This window comes from Diachasmimorpha longicaudata, chromosome 12, assembly GCF_034640455.1.
Source record: "Diachasmimorpha longicaudata isolate KC_UGA_2023 chromosome 12, iyDiaLong2, whole genome shotgun sequence".
Classification (NCBI taxonomy): Eukaryota; Metazoa; Arthropoda; class Insecta; order Hymenoptera; family Braconidae; genus Diachasmimorpha; species Diachasmimorpha longicaudata.
Genome location: NC_087236.1, coordinates 58,840 through 73,997, shown reverse-complemented (window position 1 = coordinate 73,997; position 15,158 = coordinate 58,840). Strand labels below are relative to the sequence as shown.

The 15,158-nt window shown below is 39.3% G+C and overlaps 1 long non-coding RNA gene across 2 annotated transcripts; it reads left to right on the top strand.

Moving 5' to 3' along the window:
• Positions 1-7,899: 7,899 nt before the first annotated feature.
• Positions 7,900-14,850, top strand: LOC135167946 (uncharacterized). 2 transcript variants are annotated; one of them, XR_010299950.1, is made up of 3 exons: positions 7,900-8,041; positions 8,771-8,993; positions 13,843-14,850. It is a non-coding gene; the product is annotated as an uncharacterized LOC135167946 (long non-coding RNA). The 2 variants fall into 2 exon arrangements; XR_010299951.1 differs by lacking the exon at positions 13,843-14,850 and adding an exon at positions 9,111-9,749.
• The last annotated feature ends 308 nt before the right edge of the window (positions 14,851-15,158 follow it).

The window sequence follows — 15,158 nt, the reverse complement described above, 5'->3', positions numbered from 1 at the left end:
CTCCCTCAATTCTCGACTCTAAATTACGTCTTATAATTTAAATTATTTAAACCGGATTGAAATTTCGCGGACTTAATCGGACGATCTATAGCGCCATCTCCAGAGTTGATGTCGGGATATTACACCTCCCCGTATATAATAAAAATTAGACTCAACAAGAGTCTAATTTTTAAAGTCTTAACAGTAGTAGTCGAACATAATAGTCTTATTTATCTACTTATTTAATAGTCTACTTATGTAATAGTATTAATAGTCTTTCAAACTCTTGATATCCTATTTCTTAAAGGACTTATTCGCTAAAAATGCTGGTTTCAACTTATTAATATGTACAGTTTTCTTACGACTATCTGACAACTTAATCACTGCATTTTCCTTGTTCAACACTTTGATTATCTCATATGGACCCAGATAATTGGCATCCAACTTGCTGGTTTTTGCATCGTTAATCAAAAATACCCAGTCTCCAGGTTCAAAATGTTTCTGATTAACAGCTCTGTCATAGTATAATTTAGATCTAAATTTCGCCATGTCCACATTATCAGCTGCACGGGCTTGTGTCTCGCGTAGCTTATCAACTAAGTCACCCAAATAGTCTCTATATATAGGTACACTGCTTTCTTTTACAAAATTGGATGGAATACGCGCCAGTCTTCCGAAAATCAACTCGTGAGGAGTAAAACCCGTCGATTCGTGGACTGAAGTATTGTATGAAAACATTGCATACTTCACCCATGTGTCCCAATCTCGATTTTTGTCAATAAAATTCTTTAAATATTCAGTCAAAACTAAGTGACTTCTCTCAAGAGATCCGTTAGTTTGTGGGTGGAAGGCCGTGGTTTTCAGTTGTTGGATTTTAAATAATTTTGCCAGATGTTTCATAACTTCGCCAATAAAATTCGAACCCTGATCTGTTAAAATTGCCTCAGGACAACCGAAAATACAAATAAAATTCTCCGTGAAGGCTTTTGCGATATTGATGGCTTTTGTTTCAGCCAGGGGTACTGCTAATGAATATTTTGTTAAGTTATCCTGAATGGTTAAAATATATCTATTGCCTGCTTCAGTAATTGGTAAGGGACCTACGATATCCAGTGCAATTTTCTCAAATGCAGTTTGGGGAGTGTCAGTTACAATCATAGGTTGCCTGGTTTTGACTCGAACTAATTTGTTTTTCTGACACGTGATACAATTTTTTATATAATTCTGAATTTGTGGCTTCATTTTCTCCCAAAAATATGTTCGTCTAATTCGATCATAGGTTTTCACAACCCCTTTATGGCCACCGACCGCAGACTCATGCATCTCTTTAATTATTCCCTCTCGTTTATCAACTTCCGGAATTTCTGTTTGATTTAAACAAACTGTAACGTGATAACCTTGAGAAAATGTTTTTTCTAGGTACATTTTAATGTTACCCCACGGAAGTTTATCAAGTCCATCACCGGTTCTCGCGATTCTAACAGTTTTGACGTCAAAATAATCCATCGTTTCCTTGAGTTTCGCGATACTAAGGCTAGTATTAGCTAAAATAGCTTTATCTTCGACCCAGTCTTTAATTATAACCAAGAAAATGTGAAAATTTCCATGTTTAAAAACAACAACATCACCAATCTCAGGTTTATCTTTCGGAAATTGATCTTTATCAGTGAGGTTTCGAATTAAGAGTTCTTGAAAAACGGGGGTTCTCGACTTGAAATCTGCAGAAACAAACGTTGCGATGTTATCTTTTTTCATAAAGATTCCATCTCGGGTTTCGCTAAAAACGTTCAATGGAATTCGGCGTTTCACTCGTTTTCCATGTTTAATGACTTTTCCTGCGTCGGGAGTATTTATTACTTCTTCGTCTGAAGAGCTCAGCTGATCGTCATAGTCACTGAGATCATTCGAAAAATCGTCTTCATCAGGAAAGTCTGGGACAAGGGTTTTTGCGTCTGAATTCGAATGAAAAATATAATGGGTACTTCGCATATGCAAAATCGGACATTCCTCGCAAACACGATCACTTTCATTGGGATTTTTCTCCTGATTCGACATTCCGTGTGACCTACTTCCCATAGATATCTCGTATGTTAGTATTTCATGCTGTTTTTCGATTATCGTTCGTAATTCGTTTGGATCATGCGTGCACGTCTTTTTTCGATTCGTTTCGTTCATAAGCATGTCGTCTTTGCTCCATGCTTCCGGGCCCGGACAATAAACCAAGAATCCATGGTTCAACGTACTAGGGAAAGGGGAAAACTCGGGTAAATCAGCGCTCTCCATGGCCAAGGATGTATCCTCTCGGTCAACAGGTCCCTGAACCATGGGGGGCTGCTGATCTTGACTTACTGCTTTTCCCTTTCGATTACTGGGTGGAGTGGATCCTCCCTGGGAGTCGATACATTCAACTGAGTTAAATGGACCACTCGGATGAGGATTCACTCCCGATTTATTAACTGGGTCATTTCGTTCGTTGAAATGAAATTGCGAAGACGTTTTTACTGGGTCACTTCGTTCAGTGAGATAAATTTCGATATCATGCTTTGATCGTTTATTCGTGTTATCGTTTGAGTGTATCCTTGGGAAGTCAAGTAACTCGTTTTCAACTAAACTCTTCGTAAATTTGATTTTCGCTATTGATAATTTTTCTAGCCCTTTTGATAACTCTATCGGATTACGTGAAAGAGCATCCGCGTTGGCATTCAATCGTCCTGGTTTAAAAATCACTTCGTATTGGTATTCTCTAAGTAACAACACCCAACGAAGTAATCGTGATGCGGGGTCTTTGATCTTGTGAGCCCATACGAGAGGTCTGTGATCCGTAACTAATTGAAATTTGGTCCCGTAAAGATAGGCACGAAAATGCTTCACAGCGAAAACTATGGCATATAATTCTTTCTCTATCACCGAATAATTGAGCTCAGCTCCTCTTAACAACCTTGAGGCATAAGAAACAGGTAGGTCCGATCCTATTTCACCCTGACTGAGGACGGCTCCGAGGGCATAATGCGAAGCATCTGTTGTAACTATGAAAGTTCTTTTGAAGTCGGGGAACTGAAGGATAGGTTCTTTACATAAAAGGTCTCGTAAATGCTCAAACGCGTTTTGACATTCGATGCTCCAAACGAAAGTTGCATTTTTCTTCAGTAACTGGGTCAGTGGGCGAGAGATTCGAGCCAAATTGGGGATAAAGCGCCTGTAATACCCGATGAGACCTAGAAATTCTTTGATATTTTTTACAGTTTTTGGGACGGGAAATTCCTTTACAGATTTTACTTTTCCGGGATCTGGAGTGACTCCCTTATCACTCACAATGTGACCCAGATAGGCAACGCTAGTTTGTAAAAATCGGCACTTATCAACCTGTAACGTCAATCTACTTGTGCGGAGTCTCCCCAATAATTTAACGAGTTTTCTCTCATGGTCCTCTAGGGACGATGCATAAACAACGATATCATCTAAATAAACAAATAAGTCCACACCTTGGAGGCCCGTAAGCACTTGATCCATCAACCGTTGGAAAGTTGCTGGTGCATTTTTCAGACCAAATGGCATTCTCGTATAGTGATAGTGTCCGTTGGGGGTAGAGAAAGCAGTTTTGATTTTGTCAGTCTCGTCCATAGGGATCTGGTGGAAACCAGAAGCAAGGTCAAGGACCGAGAAGTACTTTGCACCTCCCAATTGGTCCAAAATGTCAATTATGTTCGGGAGAGGGTAAGCGTCGGAAATAGTTTTTTCATTTAAATTGCGAAAGTCTATGACCATTCGCCACCTTTTGTTGCCAGCTGAGTCAGCTTTCTTTGGCACAATCCAAATTGGAGAATTATAAGGAGAAGATGAGGGTTCAATAATATTTGACTCTAATAATTCTTTAATCTGTTTTTGAATTTCCTCTTTGTGAATTTGAGGAAATCTGTACTGTTTAGTAGAAATCGGGATGTCATCTGTAGTGGGGATTTTGTGCATCATGACATTCGTGCCTTGTAAATGATCGCCCGGGAGCTGGACTTGATAAGGGAATTTTCTGAAAATCCTGAGTATACTTTGTTTTTCCTCTGAATTAAGATTTTCAAGATGTAGATTATCCGCGAGTTTCGCCATTCGTTCCTCTAGAGTTTCGGATTCAAAATTCAGACACGTTTTAATGGGTTTCTCCGATACATTTTCAATTTCCTCAAGATATTGCGCAGGAATATGGAGTTCTACTTCCCCCACGTTGCAATTAATAACATAAATCCAAGCTATCCCCTCATTATTCGTTACGAATGCTTCTCCTCCGTATAAATTCTGTCCTAAATTCAAGTTGGGTAAATATCCTTGTTTTAATTCGGGATTCAATATTTTTATTCCCACTTTCTTTTTGCAACGTGCTGGAACTGTTACCCTCGTTTGTAACAATGGAATTGTTATCTTCCTATTATTGACCCGTACACAATTGTCAGCAAAGCATAATGTGGCTTTTTCGTTTCTCAAAAATTGCGCGCCTAAAATGCCATCATACTTTATTGGGAAATCTGCACGAACTACCTGGAAGACGCATGGAATGGAATTTATCATGATCCTAACTTCGCCAATTGTTTCATCAGATCCTGAGGTTATGCCTGTCAATAGAAAGTTCACACTTTTATCAATTTGAACGTGTGGTCGCAACGAACTCTCCTTCAACAGGTTAATATCCGCCCCAGAATCTACAAGGAGTCAATTTTTCATATTTACCAGGTCATCGCTCGTAAGAGCGACACAAGGGGATGCATGCAGATGAGCCCGATTAATATTAATCGATGCCTGTTGAGCGCTAGTCTTATTGCCCGATTGAATGTTTTGTCTACCTGAATCAAATTTATTTTGAGTGGAACGACATCTCAGCGTTGAGTGTCCTGTTGCTTTACAATTAATGCAATATCCCGGCTTCCATTTGCTACGACATTCGTTTGACATGTGACCGATTTTACCACAAGAGAAACAAGTTCTGTTTTTTGTGTGAATTAAATTCTCCGATTTTCCCTTATGAGTTTCTGCTACGTTTACTTTAGCATGAGAAGACCTATGGAATCGCTGGTGTGAATTGTACGGCGCGTGATTCTTAAAGTGACGGTTCTGAAAATTTTGCATCCTGTTAGATGAACTGACTGACTCATCTTTGAAAAGATCGTTTCGTTGTTCGATCTCTTTCTGTTTTTCAATCGCAATTTTGATGGCTGCCGCAAAGGTAGGGGGTTCTTTGCTTGAAACAGATGTACTGAGTTCACCTCTCAATCCGCGAATAAAACTGTCACGAGCACCTTCCTGTGTAGCTGCCAAAAGTGCAACCGACATGTCACGAGAATATTTCTCATGAATCGATTCAGTTATTCCCTGAACTAGAACATTGATTCTCGCTACATAATCAATTATTTTCTCATTCGGTTTTTGATGAACGTTAGCGAGTAATCCCTGCCATTGTGACAATGTTTGACATGGAGCGAAAGCCTGTTTGAGAGTGGCAAAGATGTCTTCGAGGGTAGTGTTCTGACCTATATATTCGCTAGCCGTTCCGGTAATTCTTGATTTAATCAATTGTGTGAAATACATCCGATGCTCGGGAGAAGCGAGTGAGACTGCGTGTTTACAGAGATTGATAAAATTATTTACCGGCATACTCTGCCCATTGAAAGTCGGTATTAAACTGGAGATGTCCTTGATGGACATTGTCTGGCGTGATTCTCGGTTGCTCGAGTCTACCTGGTTTCCGGATACCCGTCCAGATGTAATAGGCGAACTACTACTCGCGGCTGTTTGACTGGCTGAGTCTATAATTAATGAATTATCGGCCGTTCGTGTCGATTCCCCACTTAGTCTAGCTCTTCTACCTTTAGTAGGTGCCATTTTATCTAATCACTTATTCAATAATTATCGTAATAAACTAATGTTTCTCTCTTCGTGAATTAATAAATTTTCGAATGTGCTCTCTAAAAGGTATGGTCAAGGCTGCGGCCTATAATCAGATGTATCTCTTTGCTACTCAGTAAAACCGCAGAAAACCTGAGCAATACCCTGAAATGACCATCCTCGACATATTACTTATCACTAGACTTACAGTTTCTGTCGTTACAACTAATCCAAATGCTGATGTTCTCACTGTAATCTTTCACCTGAGATTTCACTGATTGCCCATAAACTTTCACTCAACACTACACTGAATTGTACTTGATGAATCTGCGCTGCTCGGTCCGCCGTGAGCATCCGTGAACTCCTTCGGCTCCAGTTGGTCCAAGGTCCTTCGTCTGCGTTCGCTGGAACTCTGCTGAGGCTATTGATATTGAGTTGATAATAGCCGACTCTCGTTCTGATTCACGATGAATACTCATCACCATGAGTTTCTCCAACTCCAATCTCGTTCAGCTTCCCAATAGAAATAGGTTGACTGTCACGTAAATTCAACGCTTGAATTGTTCAAGTTCCAATTTTAAATCTTGATGAATGTGGTCATCCCACCGCTGTCACCAATTGTTACGTCCCAATCGTTCCAACTATGTAACTAGGGGGAACTCTAGCGCCAATTCAGGAATTCAGCGCCAGTTTTGAGTGTGGGAACGTTGACCGCCAAAGCTCTGATGAGCACTCCATCAGATTTAATTTAATAATTGAGGATTATTTATGTGGGGTAGGATAAATGAAATAAGGTAAACACTGATGATTTAGGGAGCACTGAACACACTTTATTTTATTAAATTCGAAATTCAAAATGATCTAAAAATAAACTCAATACTTGTGAACTAATCAAATTGAAGAGAGAAACGGCAAGCAGAAGGCTTGATCAGGAACTGACTTATCTTAAACTTAAGCTTCCAAGGGTTGGGTCTAACAACCCCCACTAATCTAAAAGTTGCGCACGCAAACTAGGCCCTGAGAAAAGGGAAAAGAAAAACGGAGAAGTGAAAAGGAGAAAAGGGGAGTATTTTGCGTCGCTGACTTTCGTCCTGGAGGGACTCACCCGAATACAATGAACAAAGGGCACCACACGTGTTACGCACATGACCCCGTAAAACTGCTGATATAAACAGAACTTGAGATCGTGTCGAGTGAGGGACTCAACCTGTCAAATAAATCCACCCCTCAAATTTAACATCTAGAAAAAATGTTTACTCCACAAGAATTTGGAAACTCATAAAATATTCTAACAAATCCCAGACCCAAACACTCAAGTCTAAAATCCCATCAACAGCTTATTTTCACTAAGAATTTATTGTTTTCCCTTGTTCATTGTATTCTCTCCCTCAATTCTCGACTCTAAATTACGTCTTATAATTTAAATTATTTAAACCGGATTGAAATTTCGCGGACTTAATCGGACGATCTATAGCGCCATCTCCAGAGTTGATGTCGGGATATTACACCACATGTACAGCCACATTTTTGTCTCGACAGTTGAATCCCTGCACAGTGGTGCTCTCACCGTTTGAAAATTTTCAGTACAGTTGATCATTTGTACAGTTGAGAAAGTACAAACGGAGCCCCCCCGTACTTCACGCCGGGTAACGGGCCCGCCACCTGTAATACCGCGGGGCCAAACTGTGATGTAACACATATATGGTACAATACCTACATTGCCGATTGGAGTAGATGATTGTAATTGCTTGAAATTTGTGCTTCCCATGCATATAAGTTTAAAATCGAACACTTCATGTTTTAATTAGTTTATCGGTTTGGAGATACATGTTCTAAAATAATCAGTTTCCAAAATTTTTGTCAATGGAATATGATTAATTTCATTGAAAAATAATAATGATGAAATCAGAATTTCACACTGCTTAGAATTTTTGTATGAAACAAGATCATTTTTGCGTTGGTAAAGAAGAATTGCGGAAATGCGACGGATCAAATGTACCGATGAAAATAAATAATTTCTAACGTAGTAGATCTAGAATTGTAACTGATCAAGCGGGTTTGCTAAATAATAGCGACTCTCCCGTAGATTGTGTTCTAACCAATCGATTGTGCATCCTACTAATGTCTTATACCGCTGCATCAGTTGACATGCCGATAACTGCCCTTGAAATCGTTTTTACCCACCCTTTGAAAGGTACCATGATATGAATATATTCTCGGGTTGACGTAATTTCAAGCTGATAACAATTGAAGCTTTCTACATTTCCATGCCCGGGATCGTAATTTGATTCCATTTTTCTTATACCAATCATAGTGAACGATCACTTTCTATTGGATAAATAGTAGATTATTTAATGAGACGATAAAAATATCATTTGAGGATTTTTTTTGCCGTATGGAATACACTATCTTATGGTATCAGGCCCGAATACCTTTGTTTATCCGAGCAGAACGAGGTTAGAATCGCAGTTAATCAGGCCCAATGACATGAATTCAATAACGAAATACTCCTTGGTTCAGATTTTCGCATGTTTATACGTACAGTTAAAATAAGGAAAGAGAACTCCTCAAATTTACCCTCACGAAATTTTTTTTGTCTCCCACTTCTGACAGCCGGAAGTACAATCTCCCGACTTTCTCTAATTATTTCTCTGGTACGAGACGCCACGTCAACTTCATTTTTTCCTGTAAATTGGTTGACGCTAGTTCTCTACTTTGTTTATTTATTTTGTTTTTTCTTTTCGTTTAAAAATGTTGACTGGTCGAAAGAATATATGTATATCTGAGGACTATTATGGGAAATCAAAAATATGCTAGACAACTTTTAAACACAATCGCTAAAATTATGGATGAAAAAAATTTAATCGAAAAATGTGGAAAATGTAATCCCTATGACAACAAATTAAATACATTGAGTTTTCAGTATTCTGATTGAATCGACAAGCCGAACTCGAAAAACCTGCATCTGAAGGACAACCCATGAGGATACCGCGGGGGATTCAAACATTTCGAAAGAGAAGTTTTTCATCCTCCTTAAATTACAAAGCCAAAGCTGTGTAGAGAAATTGACACCCCATTTTTTCAAGAACATAAGTTAAAATGTGGAATTTCGACCTCGAACACTGCTCTGCTTTGTCTACCTCCAAGTGAGTAGAACTTTTTTCTTGCGAGTTGTCTAACATCTGTAGTTTGACGAAAAACCAACGAGAAGAGATGAGAGGTATGAAATTCACAAACTGAGCTAAATAGCGAAAATGTAATAGGGGTGGCCTCAAACCGTCTTCCATCCAGAAACATGAGTAAGTTAAGAAGATGTAAAAGAGGCGCTAAAGGCTGCAACATCGCACATGATCACAGATCATTGTGAAACTTGTCGAAAAAAACAATTGAAAGGTAGAAACGAAAAGCAAAGGACGAAGAGTAGGTGAAAACGAAGAAAGAAACAGATGAATAATGAAAAAAGTGCAAAAAGGAAATAAAGAAAAAAAACGTGAGTATTCTGAGGAGAAAGAGATAAAGAACGTGGGATGACAGGAAACGACCAGCGAGTATATAGCTGGGGGAAGTGGGGGTAGGAGGGGAATACGATCGGCAAACCGCGTGGCGCGTGATAAATAACCGAGTGCTTGCTGTCTCTCTTTCATCCATATCGCACCCTCCCTCGGTGGTAGCAATAGTGTGATAGTGGTAGTGGTGCTGCTGCTGGTGCTCGTGCTCCCTCACCACGTCTCTCGGTCTACCCGTGGCCACTCGCTGCCACGACTTTCTGGACTACAGGCTCATTCAAAATTGCCCTACAGTAGAGTTCCCATAGTTTCCCTTACATTTCCAACTGATCACAGCTTTCCCCCAGTGATTTCGTTGTTCTCCCTCAAGGAAACGAAAATGCCCGATGATTCATAACCGGCGAATTACGAAAATGTTATCGAATGCAAAACATAATTTAAATAAGCCGTATTTCGCCTCTGATATTTTTATAATATACGATTGTAAATATGTTGCATGTTAACATGGCATTTCGTACTAACGTTTCATGATTTGTAGTCGAGAAAGCAATAAAATTACTTTTTTTTTTACCAATTTCGGGTTCTAAATCAAAAGGAGTTTCAGAAATTTTTCATTCAGCCTCTTCAGTTATAATTGCATCAAAAGCGTTTGACAGTTATAGTTGACAGTACAGTTTGGACTGCAATCGTGTCCAGTCCTCTCCGCCCCCCACTATGTGTAATCGCTATTCATGTACAGATGTACATGTACGTATCTCACCTCTGAAATTAAGGGAACTGGCTCGCCAGCTTGTCTTCATCTATTAATTGCCTCCCATCGTGTGGATAGAGTAATGGAATCAGAAGAATTCCTTTGGGAGCGGTTTCACATGATGTTCCCTTTAAGGGACATTGGGAGTTGGCAAAAATAGGCATGTCGGTAAGAAGATGATTGCTCAAAATACGAAGGAGAAAATGCAGGTTTTGAGCGGACCTGTAGGAAATACCCATGGGTACATTCCGTGTGCGACTCGGTCGAGCGAAAGCATGGTGTGGTGTGGTGTGGTGTGGTGTGGTGTGGTGTGGTGTGGCGCGGCACCATTTATCGCTCACCCTCGAACTCCCGAAGCGCGCGCGGCTTGGTAAAGTGCACCATAGAGTGGAAGAGAACCTACCGGTACAAGGGAGATGGGAAATAGCGGAATAGCCAAAGGGTGAGACAGTTGTATCTACAATCATCCATGGCAGCGGCGGGCCTATTACAGGATAGGGCATCGATACTCACAGGTTTTGGATTAGACAAGAATATTAAAGAAATTATGTCAACATCTCCCATTCTCTCTCTCTCTCTCTATATATATATATATCTGGCCATTTCCTTGGTTAAGGAAGGTAAACTGCAGGAAAAAATTCTAGCGGAATATGTATGAATTGGCAAACTAGATTCAAGCTAATATAGGAGTACATTTCATCTACGGACAATTATCTTCGCATAGTTCATGAATGAAGACCGATAAAGGAATTTTCAGTAATAGTTTTTTTTGCAGAAAATGTGAGCTATAAAAGCTTTTCTCATTAAGAAAATATACATCGATAATTGAAATTCATTTTAATACACTTATTCCAATGGGATAAATTATTTACTGCAAAAATTGTTCTTCTTTTCAATGCATCCTTGGCAGTTTCATAATAAAACATTGTTTTTTCTCGTTTTCCATTTTTAGCCGTCAAAGTGATGTGAAAATTTGAGAACGATCTAAACGATCAGAAATCTATCCATATATATGCGGATTTTTATGTAATCTTATTGCTGTATCAAAGTTACAGTTGATATAGATTTTTCATTGAGCTTCACTCGATCCAACAAAGCCATTTTCCGGCTAGTTTATAATATCGTGTTAAAGGACTATGGATAGCAATATTCTACGACAAGCCTACTCAATTAACTTCTATCGGTGGTGTTTAGAACACTGAATTCGTGAAACTCTATCACGGGAGAACCGTGCCAAGCATTAAGCCCATCCGTACATAACTCTTTTGAACGAACAACTATCTATCACCATCTTTTACTACTATTATTCTTTTAATTCTCCAGGATCATTTGAATAATTGTATCATAGGTGGAGAAAAAAGCGAATGAAGAATAATTTTCATAGTAGGGGTAAGTTGGTTCGTTTAAAATACGTGGTCCCATTGTCTAACGCCATAGTGGTATTGATAGTGTGGTCTGATAGGGCAGAGTTGTTAGTTGGTATAGAACATTTACAGTTCATTTGTTAATTTTGACCAATGGCTTGCAATCCCTTGTCAAATTTTTTTCTTGTAAAATACTTTTTTTTTCCACAATCATCAAGTTTTATGAAATATTGATATATGTAAATATAGCGTGAAAACAGTTGAGGATGAAAACGCGGATACATAATCGCTTGGTCGTTATCCACGGGAGAAGATGAGCGTCCAAGTAGAAAGAGAGGAGGAATGTGGCGGGATGAATATGGCCCTCATCCACCCTTTCTGGGAAATGGTTAGGGGCGCGCCAGCAGGTTAACGAGCGGCTTGCGGGGAGATCGGCGTACTCTAGGAGCTTTCGGTAGCGGACGGAGCTCACGAGCGATGGAAAACGAGGCTTTGGCGAGAGTGGGTTGAACTGGAGGAGACGAAAGAGAAAGAGAGAGAGTGGGTGAGTAGAATGTAATGCTCGGTGGGGAGCTTACTGTAGTCCAACCGAGTAGAGGAAGAGAGAAGGAAAAAGAGAGTCAGTGAAAGAGGGTCGCGAGCAGCAGAGATGAAGTTGAGGTGGGTTGGGGGTTGCTGCCGGCAGTATAACAGAGACGGCCGGGCGTGCCACGAAGCGTGCCACCAAGGGGGATGGGTATTTTCCATCATCAGAATAACTATTGACCTCCACTATTATCCCTCTGAAATCATAAAAAATCAACCCTCATTTCCAATATTATGAAAATAATAGCTTGACCTGTTTTTAAAATAATTAAACATAATCAGAGATAAATTTTTCAAAAACGACAATTGCTCAGCCCAAACTGTAAGATGATGTCTCGCGATCGTTGTGACAATACTTTATCGCTGTAGTATAGAACATGCCCTGCGGGACACAGAATGGAACGGGGCGGTAGAAACGCGCCCACGGAAACACGGAGAGGGCGGGAACATGCCGGAGCGAGAACGATAGTGCTGAGGCATAGTGTAGCACACATTTGGTGGTATGAGTGATTCGGCAAGTGAGAGAAAAGAAGAATCAGTACGATAAGGAAATGAGATAGACCTAAATACGCAAGTGAGTAGGGCTAGTACTAGTATACGGCTACGTATAAGACGCATTTTTCCAACTGAAAAATCCACTCCTGTAGAGATGACGAATTGAAGCTTTAAAGAGCGATATGCGCCTTCATAAACTGTCGCCTTCAAACTGAAAAGCGGAAAAGCTATCGATAGCTTTGCTTTTTTTTCGTCTTATTTACCCTTTCTCTTCACCCGATGTGCATTTGTAGAAACAAATGCACATTTGTTGAAGGCCCAGCATAAAAAGCCCGGGGAGGCCTTTTTTCCCGTTTCAAACTCTCAAGTAAGGCCCCACAACTACAAAACAATAAATCTTTCTTCAATCTCTCAGATAAAAATTTGAGAAGAGTGAAATTTACAGCCGAGAACAATCCCCAAATCCAACAAATACTCATTCGCTGCTTATACGATTGAAATGTATTAGTTGTACATTTATGAATAGTATGTTAAGCTGGATCTATCCTGACAAGGAGAGCATCACATTGAGACGAATATTTTATATCATGATGAACAAAATTTTAACAATTATTTTTTGCTCATCAAAAATTTAGCAAAAAAAATCATACTTACATAGATACCTAGGCTAGTGCATAATGAATGTACATGCAAAAGGATGCAACGCGTCAAACGAAGCCGGTACCGCTCAGAACAAAACAAAGCGAGTGGGTAGAGAAACGAGGGAGTGAGTGGTGAGGATCGATGTGTATGCAGGCGCTATCCACTGACAGAAGCACAATGAATATCAGGCTAAGAGCGCGCGTGCCGACTGCAAAATCTCTCACCTCTTCTCCCAACAATTTCCCAAATTATCATCGCTCCTTTTCGCACCATTGAAAAAAATATTGCACATAGGCACAGGTGACCAATGGATTTTCATCCAAATGGGCTAAATCATAAATATATAAAGATTGTAGTGCGGTTGATACTCGTTGCACTTGGACCATCATGTGATACGAGCCAAATATGCTGATCAAGATATATTGCAGCTCGGACCTTTTCGCAGATACACACCAATGTATATTAATGGTTTAGCCATCTGCAGTCATCCGTATCTTGTTGTATTAGATGTATCATTCAATATTACCCGCCACTGTCACTGAGTTTTAGAGTATTATGTAAAATTTGTATCTTTCTACCTCTGTTAGCAATTTCTAATGGTAGATTTTGCGAATAATATGTTTTTGAACCATTATATGTATTGTATGTTTAGGCCGACTATATAACTTGATGAAACAGTAGTGCATGCAATGGTGACCGATATATTGCACATAAGGTATTATACTCTCTTCAAATTTCAACGAGAAAAAAATCCATTGAAACCCACCATGCAGTTGGTTCGATTTTGAAAAATAAGTTTGTTTTCATTATACCGAAAAGATAGCAATTTCCATCTCAGTGACCGGAAACAGTCTGAACAGGTTAAATCGTAAAATTTGAAAATGCTGACTTATAAGAATTACATAATAAAAACCCAATGCAAAACGAAAAAGCGCTTGCAGCTCAGATAGAAGGTGATCAAGCAGCATGTCGTTATTATTACGAATAACAGAAAAGAAAAAATAAAAGTTTCTGATGGAATTAATTGTTTGCAGTTTTAATTAACGCCTATTCAAGTGCTTATTATTGCTGACCAAGTGCCAAAAGAAAGATTTTCCGTCAAAAATTGTAGCAGGAGACGGAAAATAATAATTTCTCTTGGAAAAATTAACGACTGGATCTCGAACAATCTCCAACATCCATATCCCAACAAAATACATCACATAACGTAGGTTCTATTTTGCATCTATAATGGATTCTTGGATATCGACTACAGTCGATAATTGAACATACTGAGCAACGTATTTGATGATAAGCAGTCATTCATTTGGCTGGGGAGCTGAAAAGTTATGGTGTTTCATAATAATGTTCAAGCTTATGTTACTTGCGCGACTGAGAAAAGAAGTTTAATTTTGGACTGGGTGGGGGTTATGGACGCACCTTATTCACCGGACTTTTAGCCCTTTCTCATTACCATCCGATTCATATAGTATGTCTTGGCGTTTATGACTTTATGCCCTCAAAATCTGCACATTTTTTTCACAATCGTATTCATGTGTGACACAGCCGTGGCAGCGCAACATCAGTAAAAATGATATTTCTAAGAAAATACTATCAACTACTCTAAAAATAAGTGTAATACTGATTATTAGGAGGCATTTTGCTGTTGACGGTGTCTTGGAAAAATGATGGACTTTAGGAAAAGTAAGAAGTAAGTGTTTTTGGAGGTACCAAATGTTGAGACAGACATTGAAGAAAGTCTCTGCCTGGAAAGTTCTAAAGGATTATAGTATCGGGTGAGACTTTATTGCTCCATTGCAATTTTCATGAAAATACTGACATATTTGATTAGGATGGGGACTGTATGTGGGAGGTTGAAAGCTTTGAAATTTTGTATATTAATAAGTGGAAATGTTTTGTTAATAAAAATCTACACAATGTGCATGACGATGTATACACCATCTATGTTCCAACATGCTTGCACTTCTA